At 32.4% G+C, this 23040-nt stretch overlaps 1 protein-coding gene across 2 annotated transcripts in view; it reads left to right on the plus strand.

Annotated features, from left to right (window-relative positions):
• The window catches only part of LOC123693668 (protein peste-like), an 85706-nt gene that overhangs the window by 15797 nt on the left and 46869 nt on the right, over positions 1 to 23040 (plus strand). The window contains exon 1 of one of the 2 annotated variants that reach the window (XM_045638860.1): positions 6876 to 6992. The exons of the other annotated variant lie outside the window; for it this stretch is intronic. The gene's annotated coding sequence lies outside the window, so the exon portion shown is untranslated. Of the gene's footprint in view, positions 1 to 6875; positions 6993 to 23040 lie in introns of those variants that run through there. 2 annotated transcript variants of the gene reach the window in all.

Genomic DNA, 23040 nt, shown 5'->3' on the forward strand with positions numbered 1-23040 from the left:
GGGGGAATTTGCTGGCCACTGCATCACCGGTATACCTACGTAGCTCAGATATGCCTGTACCGATTGTGCACTATGAGCACGAGCATTATCTTGCATTAGAATAAAGTCGTCGCCAATAAATGGGGCAAATGGTACACCATGTTATTCTTAAATGTCTCTGATGTATCGATCTGCTGTCATGGTCCCTCCTGTGACTATCACTAACTCCGTGCGAGCTCCCAAACATATCCCGCCCCAAACCATAATCGAGCCGCGACTATAAGCCACTGTGTATTCAAAATTAGACTATATTTGGCGTTCTATTCTGTGTCTCCATATTCGCTGTCTCCCATCGATCTGTTTTAAAAGAACTCTGCACTCATCAGCAAATAGAACCTGCTGCCATTCGTTCAAATCCCAGACGATGTTCTCGCGCATAGGTTTCTGTTCCGCTAATTGTGCCGGTGTGTGTAGTTTGATTACTATGCTTCTATACCTACGTTTTCTTGTTAATGATAAAAATAACAGTTTGTATGTTCTTTTTTAATGTTACATTATTTACTAGCTGTTCCCCGCGGTTTCACCCGCATTGCTCCGCTCCTGTTGGTCTTAGGGTGATGATATACCATATAGCCTTCCTCGATAAATGGGCTATCTAACATCAAATAATTTTTTAAATCGGACCAGTAGTTACCGAGATTAGCGCGTTCAAACAAACAAACTCTTCAGCTTTATAATATTAGTATATAGATAATGTCAATAAGACATCCTAAGGCGGCCACTGAAAATCAGTGATCAGTGGTTGGCCTAATTATGGCATACGTATATCTTTTAAGTACCTTTTTTTTTTAACTAAATTGTATCTTTTTTATGTGTCCATAATAAACTTATTTTCATTTCATTTCATAATTAAATATCATGTTTACACGACATTTAAAACTCATATTTGATAATATTATCATAATGTTTCATCTTATGCATAAATTCTATTTATCTGTTATTATCTTAATAATGCTTATATAATAATATATGGCTTGTAAATCGTTTTATCTATATTTTATTAAACAAAATACTGCCATTTATAATATGTTAAAATAATTGTAATACTAGGTAGCCCGTGCCTATTTCACTGGGCGTCAAAAAATATACGAAATATAGCTTTTGTAACTTTTTGAAGTGAAACTTCTTTATCGGGGTTGGAAAAAATTTTAGTGTAACATTTTTTCGTTACGCGTGACATTTTTCCGTTACGCGCCATCTTTTTCTTATCCCTACCACGCGTGATTCGACGTATTTCTGTAAAGTTGCATATAGTAAATTATTTTTTGAAAAATAAGGTCATAAAGAAGTTTCACTTCTTACGTGTGTACCTACACTAGTACACGCACACATTTTTTTTCTCAGGTGAAATAATTTTTGTAATTGTTTCAGACATAGGTATTCAAGTTTTCTATAAAAAGTACCTGTTGAATAAGAGGGCGTGGCTAAAGCCAAAAATATTATATACACAAGTGATAACTGCGTTAAAAACAACCGACTTCAAACTTGCACTTGCAACATTTACAAATACAGACAAAAATGCTCATAAAATAAAAACTACTGGGCCTATCCGAATAAAATTTTTATGGGACCAATTCGACACCATCCCGCATCGAACAAAAAAAGAATCACGTAAATCGGTTCAGAAACCTCGGAGTAATCGGTGTACAATGTACATACATAAAAAAAAAACATACCGGCCGAATTGATAACCTCCTCCTTTTCTTTGAAGTCGGTTAAAAATATAGGATACCTAAACAATATCTGAATCGCTGCCAACATTTCGGTTTGGTTAAAGAAAATAAATAATGCACTACAAATAAATAGATTTGAAGTGAAACATATTTTTATTTTTTATTAAATAATACATGTTTTCATCTTTGTTATTGTTTTATTATACAGATCTATCGTATTTTTTTAATGCCACGATATGGATATCTACAGAATACTTCACGCGACTCCGCTGTTGAAAACATCTCGACGGAAAACGGTGAAGTTTATATAAAAAAAGCAAAAAATGTCTCTGGACTATAAGCCAGAGGTGGCACGAACGCCCTGTGATGAACGGTGCCTTAAAAAAAACGGTGAAGTTAGGTCGGTTGTCCACAATAATATCTCATAGCTCATCAGAATAAGCATGGATTTTTAGAGATTTAATTCGAAACAGTAAACTGCATAAAAAACCTCTTAAATACAAGGACATACTTACTACAAGATACAGTTATCTTAATATATAAGCGGAATAAATACTCCAGTAATTAAGATTAAGGCTGCTGAATAGACTAGACTTTAGCCGATAGATAAATTAGTAAATAAATAAAAATAAAATAAAAAATCTTGATAAGCTTAGTTGTTAACAACATTATTTTTACATGTATTTCTGTGATAGCGATTTTAAGATGTTTTTGCATTCGTATAATTTTATTATTTTTACTGTATTTAATTACTATCAGATAAATTTGCATTCACATAGTTTTTATTTTTTTATTTTAATAGATTTAATAAGAGATAAGGATATTTTATAACATGTGTAACAGAATATCTTTGGCAAGTCAGTCGTCGTGGATCATTGGTGTTTCAAATTTTAAAGGTTATCCGTGAGAATCAGAGCATAATAAATAATTATCCTTAGTTTATTTTTATTAATTATGTTTTGTAATATATGAAAAATATTGCTAAAATTGAAATAATAAAATAGAAGGTGCATAAATGTATTGATTAGTAGTGTTTTTTGAGTCGTAATAGACAGACAATCAATGTATACTTATATTAGTTGAGGAGATTTTTTGTTTGTTTGGTTGAACGCGTTAATCTGAAAATACGGATCTGGTAAGGAAAACTCTTTCAGTGAAAAATAATTCGTTTCTCTATTTATCATCAACCAAAGACCGAAAGCACAACAATGCGTCTTAAACGGCAGGGCAACGTTAGTGAAGTAATAAGATAGTTTTTAGGGAAAAGTATTTTCATTAAAATAAGACATAAATAGGAATTTGGTATAACATTAAAGGGATACGAAAAATTGTTTTCAAAAGACTTCTAAAAGATTTTATATATTTAAACTGCGATTGTTCTGCCAATCACAACTGACTTCAATCGAATTGATTATTTTCTGATGTTAGAGGCGAACCTCTGTGGGCGAACCAATATAATTTTTTCAAATTTATAAAAAAAAGTGTTACAACCTGTTTACCTACATAGATGATCCTTTGATTAAGTTCTTAACTAAATATTAATAAAGATTGAGACAAATTGCAAAAGTATATTAATAATGCGATGTGTAAATGCGGAACAGAAATATGTTAATGTCAGTTCTGAAAGAAGTAAATTATTAGTAAAAATAATAGGCCGGTTACAGAGCTTCACCGACCGTCAGTGCGTACCATCGGCCTTGACGATAGGCATTGACCGACCGTCAGTTTGTATCATTCAATGCTCTGCGTATCAGTAAACTGACCAGACCTGTAGTACAGTCAGTTTACTGGTACGCAGTGTACCGCTCGGTACAGCACCGACCAACGCTACGCACGCGTACGTGCTCGACCGGCGGTCCTCGTACGCAGTGCGTAGCAAAATACGCGTGCGTATGGTCGGTCTAGCACTGTACGGTTTATGAATTTCCATACATAATATGACAAGCGCGACTGACGTACGCACTGACGGTTGGTGAAACTCTGTAATCGGCCTTTGTCCTATATTTATTTTTTATTATTTTTTATTAGTAAACTACATACGAGTCGCGTTTAAAAAGTATAACACATTCATAATTTATAAGTTTATAAGTATAGACAGTTTAGTATACGTTTTTATAGGCTAAAAGCTATTATGAAAAAAAAACTAGTTATATAAATTATAATTCGATCCAGATAGGTTGTTTGAAAATTGATTATAATTTTTGCAAGTTTATCCTTATTTATAAACTTCATTATTATCTTATACATACTTTCAAATAATAGGTGCCTACTTACTACTATACGTTATAGGCTGTTCATCTTGCAATACGCGAGTAAAACCCAGAAACTGATATATATAATATATATTATATACAGGGTGTCCCACTGTTGGTATACCTATACTAAGCTCAAAGGAGCTTGTAGTTTTGCATACGCTGAATACGTAAAAAATACATATAATATTTCAGACGCATTTTTTTTCAGATAGATGAATTCTTAAAACTTTATGTGTACAGTGTATACTGTACAGTGTACACCCATAACAAGCAACCCGCCCAACTTTGCCACCAGCACGTGAGCTATCGTTTAAGATTATGTTTTGCCACACTGCCCTCATTAGAGAAGCGGTATATGCCGGTTTCGCGAAGCTAGAGAAGAAAACATGGATTTTCAGGAAAAATTTAACAAAAAATTTTTGACATAATTTCGTTGTTTAAGCATTTTTTACGTGATCAGTGTATGCATAACTACAAGTCCCTTCGCGCTTAGTATACCAATAGTGGGACACCCTGTATAAATGTAAAATAATATATTTTAAGGATAATTTTCATATAGGTACTCAAAAATATCCTCTCACGCTCATATTTCGCAATACTACTATTGCCTACTTTATTTTATGCAAAAAAAGCTATTAAAATATGCATAAAAGATAAGAAAACACGTTAACTACCTAATACAAATTCGCATTCCACACATGTCTTTTCGAAATACAATGAATATTTCAATCATTTTAATTTAAACATTTTAATTCATTAATTAGAAATTATCTATGTTTGTATCTATAGTCTAAGAGATGCGTGAACTGTTAGCGTACTAAATTATATTTATTTATTTATTTATTTATTTAATTATTTATTGCACACACAAAAGAAATAGAGACACATAAAGTACAGATAAGATGAAAATAATGTGTACAAACGGTGGTGGTTATATAAAGAAATAAAATTTATAGGACAATTAAAATTAGGGGTTTTCTGTCTCTGATATAAGATTCTGAGGCAATAGTCTCAGAAACTATCAACGAGGCACAGTTCAATAAATATTGCTATAATCTCTAGAAACAATAAATTGAACGGTCAATCCCACTCACACTTATTCGAATTATATTATTTTAACTCATTGAGGAGTTATAAAAAAGGATTTAATTATTTTATTTTATGTATTTACAGTATGTAACATTAAAATTACTATTTGTAGAGATTGTAGAGACTTAGATTCCACAATTTTTCTGTCTGTTTATAAATAAATATTAATTTAATTTACTATCAAAAGCTGGAACTTATATTTTCAGCCTTAAAAAGTAATGAACAATATCTGGTTACAACTATACGTATAAACAGACAGACTATAAACTTAGAAAAGAAAAATATCTGAATAAAAATGATCGTGAACTCTTAGACTAGCTCAAGTTTGTCCTGTGCTAAACCTGTGTAGGCCTTTTAGGCCAAAACTTAATACTCTAATAAGGCATAGAATATTTATGATTGAAGTCGTCATGGTCAACCTGATGCTTTGGTTTAATTGAGCTGTGATTAAAAGTGTACCACGGCCGATGTTCATTTCTTATTAAAAAAGTTCTTATTGACTACCTCTGCCCCGTAGTTTTACTCTCATTACTCCGGTCCTATTTGTCTTAGCGTGATGATATATAGCCTAATAGCCTTCCTCGATAAAGGGGCTATCTAACAGTCAAATAATTTTTCAAATCGGACTGATTTGCGCGTTCAAGCGAGCAAACAAACAAACTTTTCAGCTTTATAATATTAACATAGTCTATTAAAAAAAAAGACGGGTTGCACTCCGGGAGTGCCGGCAGAAGTGAAAACGTTCTATGTTTGATATTTTGGAATGGTATCCGTCTTACGCATGGAATATAAGGGCTAAAAAAAATCCGTCTTACGCTTTTTCGATCAGGCCACGTGTCCTGACACGAGTTTAAGTTTTCACTTCAAAAATTGTAACTTCAGTGTTTGTGAGCAAAATTCTCTATAACAGATTGAGTGAATTTTATTAATAAACTGTACATTCGGTTGCCCAAAAATAGGTCGTTAATAATTATTTTTACGAAAGGATAGTGTTATCCTGAATACTGTTCGCAGGGTCAGCTAGTGTAATATTTATATTTTGATGGTCAATAAGGTCATGTTCGCTTTACGGAATTAACACTCTCTAGTGGCAGTTTTATCGATAAGTAAGTTGAAACTTATGGCCGCAAATTGGGAGATAGTTTAAAAAAATAACATATTATTTTCTTTCGGTTCGTTCTACCTAACTATACAATTGTATCACTACATAGTATAAAACAAAGTCGCTTTCTCTGTGTATGTTCCTATCTATACTAATATTGTAAAGCTGAAGAGTTTGTTTGTTTGAACGCGCTAATCTCAGGAACTAATGGTCCGATTTGAAAAATTCTTTCAGTGTTAGATAGTCCATTTATCGAGAAAGGCTAAGACTAAAGGTATAGGCTATATATGATCACGCAAGCTAGTTAGATATAATTCGTCTTTTTGATGTTGAATTAGTTACAAAATCTACCACGCGCAAAGCAATTTAAAAAAATCAAAGAAAACCAAAGCGAGGCGCGAGTTTTTCGCATGTTAAATACACAAGGTAAACAAACAGATAATAAAAAATTCTATGAGCATTTAACAAAATTGTGTGATTCACAAGCTACAACACTATATAAAAAATCAACTAGTACGTATAGTCCATTGTAAAATATGTTGCAATACAATGCAAGCCGACCTATACTATATTATACTTATGTAGCGAATTTCGAAAAATTAAGTGACATTAAAACAGCTTTAAATAGCATCTAAAATTATACATGTATACTACAAAATTTAACTTGTACTCTTAAATATACGCGGTAGTGTGCGTAGTTTCAATATGTGTTGTGAGCGCCGGTGTACGAATACGCGTATTTCGTTGCGAACATTTTGTGATCGCGTGTGAATGTATCGGTGATATTATTTTTGTTAAAGTTCAGTGATACCGGCAAAATTGATAATTACTTGAGTGAGTATTTTCCTAAATTTTCTAGGAGATAGTTTCCTGGCTTATGTGTCAAAAATATGTTCAAAACAAATAAATTTTGAAGTCAAATAAATATTTAATAGGGGGTCCGCCCCGGCTTCGCCCGTGGTACATGTTTACGTTTTCTCTACATAAGAACCATCCTCGTACTTCAAGGAATATAATAAAAAAAGAATTATCGAAATCGGTTCAGCCGTTCTCGAGTTATGGAATTACAACGAAAAGTGGCATTGATTTTTATATATTAGATAAGATTTGAAATATTTTACTTTTACGAATAAAAAATATGCAAGTAAATAAGCGTAAAAAATTAATTGTAATTGTGTATAAGAATGTGTATTAATTTCAACAAGTTTTTGCAGTTGCTGATAAATTAACTTGAATTATGATGTATATTTATAAGTCACGTTTATTTTTAATTTAGTGTAAATATATGCGTATTGTTGTTGAATTTTATGATAATTAATGGCAGTAAATAACGAATTAATAATATCCGTAAAGTCATCCGGGTTTCGTTAATTTTTATATAAATTATTTTAATCAAATTATGGAATTTAAAAAGAATTTTAAACCTGATTTACTCATTATAGTATTAAACAGTAATCTTAATTACGCTCGTTGAAATTTTCCTTGAATAATATGAATAAATCACGTTAAAAATCAGTTACGTTACATATTGAATTATGAATAATTTATTTATTATTCTGATTTCGATAATACAATTGCCGATTTTATCATTAACTAGCGGTCCGCCCCGGCTTCAACCGTGGTACATATATTCACGTTTTCTCTACATAAAAACCATCCTCGAACTTCAAGGTATATTATAAAAAAAGAATTAACGAAATCGGTTAAGCCGTTCTCAAGTTATGCGCTTACCAACACATTTTGGGATTCATTTTTATATTATAGACTAGCGGTCCGCCCCGGCTTCAACCGTGGTAAATATTCACGTTTTCTCTAAATAAAAACCATCCTCGAACTTCAAGGAATATTATAAAAAAAGAATTAACGAAATCGGTTAAGCCGTTCTCAAGTTATGCGCTTACCAACACATTTTGGGATTCATTTTTATATTATAGATTGTAGGTATATACTATACTAATTATAACGCATTACGGTACAAACATCTCTATCCATTCTTTTTTTTCTCAAATAAATCAAAACTGGTACAGCCGTTTCCACGTGGACACATAAATACTGACCGATTTAATATAATATGATGCCTGTTATAATTGAACAAATCTGATGCAGATTTTCATAACGATAAAGGAATTATCAATAGTAGAGATAAAAATAGATTCAATTTAACTGCTTTACTGCCAAATTATACTATTAAATTATTTTTAAATTATAAATATTAAATATAAGAAATTAGTAACTAGATTTACTGGCCTATAAGTTACTTCAAATGTTAAAATAATAATATGTAGGTACATATCGTAGATTATTGCAAAAAGGGCTAAACATTGACCTCGAGACTGATAAATTACGACCCAGTAGATAATATTAGATAATAGACATTATAGACATTAATTATACAATAGTAAAACTAAACTCTACATCTAGAGAGCATAAAAAATAATTATTTTGCGTAGGTAATGAAATTATTTTTAGGGTGGTGTATTTTTTTTTTTTTTTGAAAAAGTAATGTGTAGTTTCAATACATTAATGCACTGTTTTAGTTAAAAAGAGAGCATAATACATAATATATTATTAAACGTTGAAAAATTAATATATATTTTAGATATTTAAGTTTATTCTTAACTCAAACTATAATGCTTTGGCATGGACCATGCTTTGGATTTAATAATTGTACGGTTTCCATGGCAACCATTATATTGTAAACTTATTGTAACAGAACGTCACCAAGTTAAAATCTATTATTAAAAATCACGGTCGACCGGTTTTAGAGTTAAATAACCGAGTATATTTCCCGATTTAGCTAATTCGTTTAATTTTTTTTACTGGTATACTTACCTATAGAATATAGACACAGCGTAGAGTCGGCCTAAATCTTTCTCTGAAATTGTTCGATGTTATTAATTATTGTAGAGTACGTTATACTAGATACCAGTAACAACTCAGACCAATACGAGTCTGAGAGTGAATATAATCTATTTTTTATTATTAAACGTTAAAATTTTCACAAGTTATCACATATTTTTAAACGAAAGCTAAAAACAATTTTTATTTTTGACAGCTAATTGCCGCTGTTAAAGGGTATGCGGAAGACATGTTTTTTTTAACCGACTTAAAAAAAAAGGAGGAGGTTATCAATTCGGCCGGTATATATTTTTTTTTTATGTATGTACACCGATTACTCCGAGGTTTCTGAACCGATTTACGTGATTCTTTTTTTGTTCGATGCGGGATAGTGTCGAATTGGTCCTATAAAAATTTTATTCGGATAGGCCCAGTAGTTTTTATTTTATGAGCATTTTTGTCTGTAGGTATTTGTAAATTTTGCAAGTGCAAGTTTGAAGTCGGTTGTTTTTCAAACTCAAACTCAAACATTCATTTATTCAATTAGACTACTATTTAGTAGCACTTTCGAATCGTCATTACATAGGTAAGTATTTTTAACATTTACCACCGATTCGGAAAGCAGTATCTATGGAGAAGAATCGGCAAGAAACTCCATAGTTGCTCTTTTAAAATCATGTCAATATTACATAATATACAGTAACTTATATCTAACTACATATTATATCATAATATGCCAAAGAACTGTCCTGTGGTTTTTACGCGACAACCCTCCATGGATTTTTATCGTCCATATATTCCTGAATACTGTAGTACGCTCTCTGAACTAGTACATTTTTTATATAAGTTTTAAATTTAGAACTACTAAACTCTTTAATATTATGAGGAATTCTATTGTAAAAGCGTATACCTTGACCCATAAATGAATTTTTAACTTTAGCTAATCGGAAAAATGGCATTTCAATTCTATTCCTGTTCCTTGTGCCATAATCGTGTCTATCTCCTACTCTTGTGTGTAAGTCGGAGCTTTTCTGTAAGATAAATATAGTTTCTATATCTGCAGCCCTGCCCCACAGTAGAATTCCATAGGACATAATGCTATGAAAGTAGCTGAAATAAACCAATCTAGCCGTATCTTCATCGGTGAGATGCCTTATTTTTCGGACTGCATATGCAGCTGAACTGAGCTTACCTGCAGCGGTGTTGACATGGGCTCCCCACTGTAGTTTCTCGTCCAATGTAAACACTAGAAATACAGTAGACTCAGTAGGATGCAATACCTCCCCGTTGAAGGTAATATCTCTGTTCAACTTTTTTACGTTAGGAAGTAAAAATTCAACACAAGTGGTTTTTTTGGCATTTAATAATAAATTATTGGCAGTAAACCATTCAGATATGTGTAAAAGAGCACTGTTCACTTCGTCAACATTTGGGTCAACACATGCCTATCCACATTAAAAATTAAAAATTAATGAGGTATCATCTGCAAACAGAACTATTTCACACCTATCCTGCAAATAATAGGGAAGATCATTGATATATACCAAGAACAAGAAGGCGCAGTTTTAACGCAGTTATCACTTGTTAATTATGTATTTTTATACTTTGCGTAACTTCTTGGAAAAAGAGATTTAAGGGTTTATAAGTAGGGCCTAAACTGTTATGTGATTAGTTGTCATCGAGATTAGAGATACAAAATACTTTAAATAAAATTTGATCTGGTTATTGACCTTAGGTACTACAGACACTACAGAGGTTGTACGTTTGATCAGGGGCCGTATTATAAGCCTAGGCCTATTATTTTAAAACATAGTGCGTAACACAGGTTTGTCTACGAACGTATTCTTCGTTAGGTTAGAAATAGAAAGCCTAATCACCGTTTGTTAATCAATTTTTTGATACAATTTATTTTTGCACTCCTGGCATTGACCCTCAATTTTGTGCATTATAAATTATAATGCAAAGACGGGTTTTTGTGTGATGCAATCAGCGACGTACGCAATAACTGTAAAATTTGTGGTTCAGGTTTTATGTTTAGTGTTTTTTTTTTCGTCTTGAGTGTTTGAGTGTGAGAAGCAGGCTTATAATTTTGACTAAATATTCATATATTTTAATCATATTTATTTTTGCAATTAATATTCCTTTATCATAATAATATATTTTCATCTTAATATTACGCTTGGCTCTACCACACCGTTTTGGAAGTAAAATTGAGATGAAATAGGTATTTTTAATTAAAATCGAGCCCTGTACTTTTAAAGTAGGTAGGTATGAAAAGTTTTTTTTTCACATGGCAAGACACAGGAATAGTTTTGTAGTTTACGTACAACTAATTGTGATTTTCTCTGCTTAAATCGTCCAATTAAACTTAAAATTAAGTCATACATTCAAACACCAACATATATTATATCAACAATGTATTGAAATCGAGGTGTAACTTATAAGACAATATGATATATTGTGTTAACAGCCAACCGCAATGTACCTATATTGTATAGGATACATTGTTATTATTATATCGTGTAGAATTACTTATAGGACTTGGTTGATCTATATACATCTATTCTATACATATAATAAAATCGTAGGAAAGTCAAAACTGTAATAATAATTGTAGATTAAACATAAAAATACTTGGTGCGTGATCTAAATCGATATCTAAGCCAAAAATATAGTTTTTTATAATTTTGTCTGTTAAACTCAAAAAGTGCTGAAAATGCATGAACATAACTAACATCATCAGATCTAAGATCAAAACGAGCGGAGCAATGCAGATAAAACCGCGTCGGTAATGAAGTAAATTTATTTAAAAACACACTCTAATATGATCAATTCTTTAAATTATACCTACGTTAATTAAACAAGTTTGAATTACATCTGTCCGTTTAGAGTGGGTCAAAAAGGATTTGGAAACATACAAACAACGTGACGCTAGCGTAAAAACTTTAACCGATTACAACAAAAAAGTTGACCTTATTCTAATTTCAAAATGTTACATTTACATAACTCGACATCATCCTGGTTGACCTGGAAAAAAACATTTTTACTCTGTAAAGATTTGGCTAGCTTCCGCCCGCGACTCCGTCCGCGCGGATGTCGGTCTTCGCGTGGATGGTTTATTTCTCCATTTTGAGTAACTCTGACAATGATATCTTATAAATATCTATTGGACCCAAATACGGCTAGGCCTATATTAATACGCAACGTGTGTTCGCGGTTCTACAGAACGTCTATTGACGTCTATGGATAAAACTGAAAAATTAAGATTAATTTTTTTCTACGTATTTTTTTCAGGATAAAAAGTATCCTATTTTACGCCCAGGATAATAAGGTATAATTATACCAAGTTTAATCGAAATCGAACCGTTAGTTTTCACGTGATGCCTGAACATACAGACAGACAGACAGACAAAAATTTTTTTAAACACATATTTGGGTTTGGTATCGATCCAGTAACACCCCCTGGTATTTATTTTTTCAATATTTTCAATGTACAGAATTGACCCTTCTACAGATTTATTATATGTATAGACAAGTCTAGTAGTATTTCCTTGTGTTTGATTTTACGCGAGTATACATTTAGAAATTAAAGATTGTAACGGATTTTAAACGCGATTAAAATAATTAATATAATTAATTTCTAAATTAGTCTAGTAGGTAATTCTTAAGTACTACCATAAAAACAAGAGAACGTTTTTTCTTAATAATAGATATTATTATAGTTTATGCCTCATAAGAATATTTTAATAATTATTAATTAATATTGTTTGATTAGTTTATTAATTATTATTATAATAACTGTGGTTTGATCAACAACTAGGCTTTAGCATAATAATTCTATATTATAGATAATAAAATAAATCGATATAAATAGACAACCTACCACACCGGATCAGATGTCGAAGTTGACACCTCCTCACATAAATATATTAAAATTTTTTTTTTTATTCTGAGGATCACAACAATAACTATCTTTATTTTTATTATGTCTACATAAAGGGCATTTTATATTTTTTTACTTTTTACAAATTTAATATTGTATATCTACGTAATTCTTCTAAAAGTATGTGTATTAATTTTAAATTTTAATTAATTTAGCCACTAACATTTCTCCTAAATAAACTACCTAAACTTTGTTTAGTAAAATTGAATTCTTCCTCTTATGTTAATTTTGCTTTGCTTAGTGACGTTTGGTTAACCGGTTTTATGACACAATAATAAATTAATGATATGTCAGAGCCTTGGTTCAAATCTGTAAGTTCTAAAAAAGCTTGATTGCAATAGGTACTAGTTTATTAACTCACTACTGAGGCCACGGAATCACAGGCACAATAGAAAATCTATTGTGTCTTGGACCGATCGGGCCGCTTGGGGCTCAATGGGTTATCCTAAACTGATTTATCCTATTGGTTTTAGGACGAACTAGTTTAGCCTAGGAAAAACTAGTTTGTCCTAAAATCGGGTTTGACCGGTAACATATACATTGGAAAATTTTATAATTATCGAATTATAGTTTTTTGTAGACTTGTGTTTTTATAAAACTTTCATAAAGCTCGTGTTGGTATATAAAATATAATATTATGGAATATTTATTTTAAAATAACCGTAGATAAAGATATAGACATAGTATATTTGGGGCAAGGGCTCCTTAATATCTTTTACTCTATAAATTATGTTCTCTTATTGAATCAAAATGTAAAACAAATTTAAAATTTATTATGAACTAGCTTTCTGCCTGCGGCTTAGTTAACGTTCCCGTGGGATTTCCGGGATAAAACTTATCCTATGTGTGAATCCAAGTTACCCTCTATATGTGTACTAAATTTCGTTGTAATCGATTCAGTAGTATTTGCGTGAAAGAGTAACAAACACACACATACACATCCTCACAAACATTCGCATTTATAATATTAGTAGGATTACGTCTTTGGCGACTCAAACATTAAAAATAAGCAGTTTATTTTATTTATCTCTGTCTCTACTATGCATAATTATATATATTTTAGGGTTATTTTTAATGATTTGTATGAAAAAATTATCTTGTACCGTAGTTCCGTAACTGTGGGAAGATTGAAAATCTGACAAACATGTTTTTGCATATAATATTATATGTAGTTACTTATTTGTTGTAAAAAATATTCAGCTAATAGTATCTGGAATATTATGTTTTATTTACTAGCTTCCCGTCCACGGTTTCGCTCGCGTATTATTTCCCTTTAGTTTATCCGAGATCTAGAGAAACTAGTTTCTGTGATCTGTGATCCTACGGGTCGCAAAAAGTATATCAAATTTCATCAAAATCGAATAAGTGGTAAGATCGAAATTCGTCTAACAGTCAGTCTTAGTTCATAGGAATGCATAGGTACTTTATGGATAATTAATGAGTCTAAATAATTTTTTACACATTATTTACAGTAAACGACCACACGACAGTCAAAGATAATACTAAGGCCGCGTTTCCATCTGCAAGAAAACTTCCGCGAGAAATGTCCGACAGTCTGTCTGACAGCAACTTGCAAGCCTAGTTGCAGGTGGAAACCCGGTCTTAGGCTTGCAAGTTGCTGTCAGACAGAGTCTGCTGACAGATAAATAAAGACAGACAGAGTCTGCTGACAGAAAAAGAAACGCGGCCTAATAAATAAATGTTTCTTTCTTTCTTTCTATCTAATACTACAAGTATAGTATTTTATTATGTTTATAGGTACTTAATATTATAAAGCTGAAGAGTTTGTTTGTTTGTTTGAACGCGCTAATCTCGGGAACTACTAGTCCGATTTGAAAAATTCTTCGGTGTTAGATAGCCCATTTATCGAGGAAGGCTATAGGCTTGTGCTAATAGGCTATATATCATCTCTCTAAGACCAACAAGAGCGGAGCACTGCGAGTAAATCCGCGGAGCACAACTAGTCTGTGATAATACATGTACATCTACTAGTAGTACGATTTTATCGTTTTTATTTTAAGTTTGTAAAGGGACAAATTGTGGCAATGCTACCTATACACTATATTGATATTGATTTATAAATATTTAAACATTTTGCAATATTTATTTTGGCTTTTTATACAAAACATCGCGTATTTCAAGGTCAGCAATTTCAAGGTCACTCGGTCAACAACGCAGCAACTCAAGTGACAACCATTAATTAATGAAAAATGTATCAGATAATAATACCTAGTTTAGATTAAAGAGAATTGTTTTTATATAAAGAGGTAGTTGGTTTAACCAATTTATTTAGTGTTTAAAATGTTTCTAAAAATGTTCAATAAAGGTTTATGTGTAACTAGAAGTAATTTAAAATTAAAAAAAAAATCAAATTTCAGTAAATGCATTACGCACTTAGTTAATTGACACCATTTTAAAAATCTACCAAAATCCAAGGAAATACTAAATCGTATATAATATAATATAAACAAATCACCGAATGAAGCATAAACAATACAGAATAGTAATTATTCTAGGTTTTTACTATGAATAATAAAGTACTAAATAATTGGATGCTTACGTGATGTACGTATGTAATTCGTAATAAGGTAAACAATGGATTTCCGGCTACACCATTTTTTATTCTAGTTCCATAGCAATAAAGTTGTATTTCCCAGGACAATTAAAAATTTTCGCGCGATTTTAAAATTCCGCTGGATGCACATTGTTTTGATCTTGAATGAATGAAAAAATCTTGTATGATTATTATTTATTTTATAGGCTCTTGTGTGTTTATTACATAATTTTTTGTATCACAAATTAGTTAATACTAGATTTCCTGTAATTATCCATAATTCAGAAAAGTCATACTTTTTTATAAAATATTGAAGAGAAATTAGGGTAAGGTCATTGACACATTGACGTTTAAAACAAAAGTTATAGAAAAGAAGGAAAAGTCACAGTTTATTGGCCAATTACCTAAATATTTTCAAAAGAATACATGATGATAAGAGGACATTCACTCCAAGTACTTGTAGATATAAAGAAAATTATTTTTATAGAAAGCTGAATAATGCTTATCACATCATAGTATAAAACAAAGTCGCTTTCTCTGTCCCTATGTCCCATAAAACTCCGCATTTCGATTTGGTTTTTTAATAAATAGAGTGATTCAAGAGTAAGGTCTTTGTATATAATTTACTAGCTTACCGCCCGCGGCTTCGCCCGCTTTCTCTAAAACGATTTGAGATTTAAACTATCCTATCTCTCAAGTTGGATCGAACTGCACATGGTGTGCGAATTTTATTATAATCGGTTAAGTGGTTTAGGAGTCCATCGAAGACAAACATTGTGACACGAGATTTATATATATTAAGATTAGGTTTTAGAAGCGTGCGAAGGCGCGGGCGGAAAGCTAGTGTATTCACCTAAAATAACATTTTTCCTACAATCGAAAATTCGATAACAAAGTAACCGATTTACGCCAACGTTTCTTTACATAATTATATAATCAAGTACAGTACATTATAACCTTTGACTCGGTTAATCAGAATACAGCAGCTGATTCTTAATGTTTCATTTGTATTGATATTATTAATAAAATCGACGCGTTTTACGCAATTATTTACCGACTGTGTAAATAAGGTTATGTTTTCAAAATTAAACGCCGCTTCTATTACAGATTCACACAAACACACACACACAGATTTTCTTAAATTAATTTCCTTATGTTTTTGCATTATTCGTTTAAGATCTGTAAACGAAAGAAATAAACAATATTGTTATTTTTTTTTTAATTTGAATTAGTTTTATCTGCATGTTCATATGCCAACTCCTTTAGACTCGATTTAAACCCACTTTTTATGGACAGATTCAAAATTTATACACTTATCAATGCTCGGTGCAAATACAAGAATTTAATCCATAATTAATATTATAAATGCGAAAGTAACGCTGTCTGTCTGTCTGTTACTCAATCACGCCTTTACTACTGAACCAATTTGCATGAAATTTGGTATAGAGATATTTTGATACCCGAGAAAGGACATACGCTACTTTTTACCCCGGGACATAGGATAGGTTTTATTCCGGAAATCCCACGGGAACGGAAACTATGCGGGTTTCTTTGACTGCGCGGGTAATGCCGCGGGTGGAAAGCTAGTGAGTTATATACTTAGCAATATACCTACCTTAGTATGTACAATTTTATTGATTAAGATAGATAAAGATCTTTAGACTGAGCTCACTTATTATTTTTAATCTTAAGTGCTGATATTTTGTCTGCAAATTATATACCTGCAATTTTTCATAAAAACCTAAATCGATATAAAAAAAATAGATGACTCATAAAGGTAGGTCATTTTTAGGTTGTTTAAAACTATACAAATAGTCTTATCTACTTTCAAATGCAGTATTAAATTTAATAGGTTTTTTGACGTGACAACGTCTTATAATTCGATAAAGCCGGCTGCACGCACGAAAAAACATGACTCATGCGGCGTTACCTCGCTCTGACTCATCTGAGGCGTTCCATGTAAGGCTTGAAGTGCGAGCGAGAGCGCGGAACGAGCGACAAAGAAGCACAATCGGACGTTGTCACCACAGCTTGTCACGTTCAACTATTGTCAGTAAACCGACTTTACAGATAACCAATTTTTTTTTATTAATTACGTACTGCATCTTTAAAATTATTTATTTGTTTAAATCGTTCAAAACTGGTCTATTTAGCGGTCTATCTATTTATCTCAATGTTCTAAAAGCTGTAATAAAATACAACCTAGCTTCTTTTTACTTTTTTTTATGTAAATCTTCAATGAAATTTCAACCCTATCTAAAGTAGGTAACGTAGAAATTAAAATAAGCAGTTTTCAATCTCTCTTAATCAAAAATGCTAATCTAAAAAGGTAAGCTCTCCTATGATTTTTAATAGGCTGTCTTTTGTCATAATTTAACAAGTTACACAGGTTTTCATGTGTCTGATTTCATCCGATTATTGTATATATTTAAGACTAATATAATTACTTGTTTTATAGCACTCCAAAAGTTTCCTAACTCTATTTTTTTTGAATTCAAGATTATTCTAACGGGTGGAGTTAAACCACATTTGAACGGATTTTTACAGTCAAATCTAGTTTTGACCAGTTATGAATTTTGACTATAACAAATAGTTAGTTTCATTTCGTTTACGTGTGACTATAAACACCGTAAAAGGAGGTTTTTATAGAGTAAATTATGCAATAAATAAACCTTCAACAATATCAAACTGCTTCTAAATTGTCAACTAATGTATGATATGCAATAAATATGCCTCATTCAAAAGATAAAAAATAAAAACCACACATAAAGCTTTTGAGATAGGTGTGTATTTTCTACATAATAATATGTAGATCACCGTGCGCGCTGATAGACGGTCTACGCGTCTTTCAAAAAGGCTTCATATTGATTTGATTTGTTTTGATTTGGTTTTGATTTGTTCATACTAGCTTTCCACCCGCGGCTTCGCCCGTGTTTTCAAAGAAAAACCCTCATAGTCCGTTCTCAGGATAGGTTTTATCCCGCATAGTATCCATTTCCGGGATAAAACCTATCCTGTGTGTCAATCCAAGTTACCCTCTATATGTGTGCTAAATTTTATTGTAATCGGTTCAGTAGTATTTGCGTGACAAACAAACACACACTGTATACACATCCTCACAAAATTTCGCATTTATAATACATATTAGTAGAATAGGATACATATCTCAGCCATCACCGCTGACGGTACGGGTGTACGCTTATACGACTAATAATACTTGTGCTTGTACTAGGTATAATATAATATGGACAATTTTTATATGTCTCTCTTATCACTCCGAAATTAGTTAAGTTTTTAGCTTTTAAGCAGTTTATTTAGCAATTTAGAGTTAGGAACAGGATATTGATGAATTTGATATCGATAAAAGAAAATATTTAAAAAAAATAATAATATTATAATTTTATAAGTAATTTACAAAACTGCATAATATAGTCTTATATTATGCAGCATAATAAAGATATCGGCAGAATTAATAATATCACGCTGCGTTGTTGCATGATAAATATTATAATTTTATTACAGTCTAAATAAATCATACAATCATTACTTTTTGAATGTATCTTTTATTTTTTTTCCTTATTACTTTTTTATATTTATTTAAAAAATATTAATTTAAATTAGAAATAATATTGCCGCTCTATAGCTAAATTATTTTATTTGCATTAATAATTAATAATAATGAATAGTGCTTTTCCGACTATTTACGTATTAATTATACTATATACAGGTGCAAAATAAGAATAAATAAGACATTTAAAGCACTATTATTAGTAGAAAACACGCGCTTTATCAGGCATGCAGTTTATCCCCCCAACGGTCCAGGCCTTGTCGCGGCGGAGGGGCTCAGTAGCTCAGAGTTATGGCCCTCTGAGTGAAGCGAAATTGGACCAGCGAGGGGCTGAACGGCTGGTCTAGAGTCGGGGAGATTCGACCGGCCCGACGGCCAGGGCTAGGTGTGGCCCAGCGGCCGCTGTGTGCGGCGTGGGATGGCGACCAGAGGTCGTGGCTTGGCGGACCCTGTGTCCGCTAGGCAAAGGTGGCGCTGAACGGCAGTCGGGGTTGCGAGGCCTCGACTGACCCGACAGCAGAGGTCCTGTTTGTGGACCAGAGAGGAGCCGGCTTTTATGCGGCGGTGGATGGCGGCCAGAGGTCGCGGCGCGGCGGGCTCGCTGGTTTTGCAAGCCACGCCGTGCAGCGGAGGGCGGGATCCCGACGCGTCATTGTGATGACGCGCGGAGACTCCTGCAGAGAGGTGTGGGGCGGCGGCCGCTGTAAAACGGCCGTCTGCCAACTCGTAATCCGGTCCGTGGGGCCGGACCGAGGGCCGCCACCTCTGGTGAGGTGGGGGCTGCGAGGTAATCTCTATAAAAGTGCGCCGGAGGGTCCCCCGACGTGTATTTCACACATCGGAGGACCTTCCGGCGTGCACCCTCTGGCCGGACGGTGTTGGGGTCGGGGGTTCGGGGGAACGCGGATGATGGAGCGGGGAAAGATCCATTATCTGCGCGTTGGTGGCGTAAGCCTTCGTTCCAGCAGCCACCAGCGAGGGGGGTTCTAGTGGTGGGCCTGGAAACGGGCATCTGCTGGGCGGGACACGCGGTAGAGTCGTAACCGTTCCCGCAGTTCCGTCCAAAGCAGCGCGATGGAACAGAGTGGGGTTTTAGTCGGTAAAAATCCGACATAACCACGGCTCCATCCCCGGGAGCCGGGGGTATCTAAGAAGATTTCCCCACTATAAAAAAAAAAAAAGGCATGCAGTTTATATTTTATCGTACAACCTGAAGTCTTAGTAATTTCTGTTTTCAAGAATTTCTTTGTCACTGATAGCATATTTATCATATTTTGACTTACATTTTCATACATCATTAAATAAATAAATAATTTATTTATTTATTTATTTTACTATCGTAAAACATAATGCAAAGGTAACCCACAAAAATATTTTAAATATTAAATTTTTATAACAAAAATTTATGGCATTACAAAGGCACTTTAGTTTAAACAATAAATACAAGTAAATAATTTAAATTTACAATAAAATTTAAATTAATATCATATTCTGAATTCTCACTTAATTATAAATGTCAATTTCTCAATACTAATAATCAATAGCTTAGGCCACTTTTGCGCTGACGGCCTGTTGTCAGTAAACGACAGTATATTTTCAAACTTTATGAAAAAGGCATTAAACTTACAATACACGAAGTGACTGGTAATACATATCTGGATAAAATATAATAATTAAATAATGTGGCGCAATATTTGATCTTAAAATACACTTTAATGCTATCCAAAAATAAACTACCTTTTTCGAAATACCAATATGTACTTGTAGGTATAGACTTCCTTGTTGTTATTCTTGTAGATACTTACCGTCTTATTACAAAAACTTAAAGAAACTGAGTTTAAACCTAGATTTTAAAGTCATGGTTTAACTTTAGTACCTACAGAGGTTTAAATTACTCCTTACCTAATATCTATTATCTACGGTTTAATTCTAGAACTATTTGTTTTATAATAAGATTTATATACATATAGACGGTACTTACGGTTTAGACACGACCCGGTTTTTAGTTAGTCTGTGTTTTATTACGGCTAATTCTATTTATAGATATTATTATATATTCCGGATTAGATAATGAATATTTTAATCACATAAAACAAGCGAATCCAGAACCGGTTACTTGTTAAATTTGCATTGCAAAAACCGTTTCGGGAATAATTAAATATTAATAGAGTAGTTTTTAACACGTGTAAAAGTATGCAAGCAACGCCGCGTGGGTAGCTTGTATGCTAGTTATATTGCGGTCAAATCGACTCGGATTGCAAGTGTCAATATCAACTGCCCTCGAGTATTCTCAAGTTATTAATATACTGATAAAAATATACACTCGACACTTGGTTGTAATTGATTTATAGAAACATATCATATTTTTTATTCATATTTGTATAAATATAAATTTATAAGGAATAGAAAAAAATCGATCACGACTCACGAGGCGGTACTCGAACCCGCATCCTTTCACGCCAATCCGGGGCGGATGCCTAATCAATTTAAAATATAAATATAAAGCATTTGAATGCCATAAAACCAAAAATATCAAATTCATATTTTTATTGTTTTTTACGTATTCGTGATATTAGGCTCTAGTTTCTGAGTTATTATCCGGGAGAGACTTTACAAGGAGAAAAGTTCCAATATTTTACTTCTAAGTGCAGAAATATATAGGTACCTACGTAATCCCTACTAATATTATAAATGCGAAAGTCTGTCTGTCTGTTACGCTTTCCCGCTTAAACCTCTCAACCGATTTTTGATGAAATTTGGCACACAGAAAGAACATAGGATACCTTTTATTGCGAAATATGTACCACGGGCGAAGCCGGGGCGGACCGCTAGTGTCAAATATTTTTGTCCTCAATTCTTGTAGAACTTAGTACATTGTTGTATCACCCTTTTGGTGTGAATTCAAAAAAAAAGTTGTAATTTTTCGTGCTTATGTCAAAATCCAAATGTCAAAGATTCTTTCTCATAATTAATGACACCGTTGATAAACGTATTTTTTGTGTAAAAAAAATTTAAAAATAATGTTAAATGATCACTACTAATCCATTATGTCAACAATATTAAGTGTGAATATTGTATCGACAAATTGATAGTAATATTGATTTATAGATTTGATTAATGTTCTCTTTTGTCAAGAAACTCGTTTGGGTGTTAATATTTGTTTATTATTTGCATGATTTATTATAGCAGTGGGTGCTTAGTTGTACATAGATTTTATCTACTGTATTACGTTTAAGAATTAAGATGAGATTTGTCTCTTATTTGATCAACATTATCTTCTTATATTATATAAAATTCCCGTGTCACAATGTTAGTTACCATACTCATCCAAAAAGGCTGGTCCGATTCTCATGAAATTTTCTGTGCATATCGGGTAAGTCTGAGAATCGGCCAACATTTATTTTTCATATGTACCACGGGCGAAGCCGGGGCGGACCGCTAGTTTTTTATAAAATTTAACAGGATAAAGGCTAAGATGGACGTAACAAAAATGTAGCTTTGTACTTCTTTGAAAAAAATGACATTGCTAAAGGCCAAAGCTACTGAAATTACAAATTTAAATAAAAAATAGTAAATTTGACAACCCTAACCCACACATTGAAAGTAATATCCGATTTCTTTTTAGACATTTTGGTGAATTACCAAAATTTTCATTTGATTACCCACATTTCTGAACGCAGCGATCGCAACTCTCAATTATTTTTAAATGCAATTGAAAGATAATTTTTAAAGGAATTTGCAATTACACGCACGCAATCACGTTATTGACGAGATCTGAATTAACTTGTCTCTATATATAGCATTTAGCATTTAGCATAATAAATAAGTCTAATGATATAATTTGTAAAATGCCTTGACTCGTCTGCATATGGAACTAATACTTTGTAGTTTTAAATACTATGTTTAACTTTATCTATACCATATAATATTTTATTAATTATACATATAATACCACATAATACTGTCTATCTATACATAT

The sequence above is a fragment of the Colias croceus genome, chromosome 8, assembly GCF_905220415.1.
Source record: "Colias croceus chromosome 8, ilColCroc2.1".
In the NCBI taxonomy this organism is placed as follows: Eukaryota; Metazoa; Arthropoda; class Insecta; order Lepidoptera; family Pieridae; genus Colias; species Colias croceus.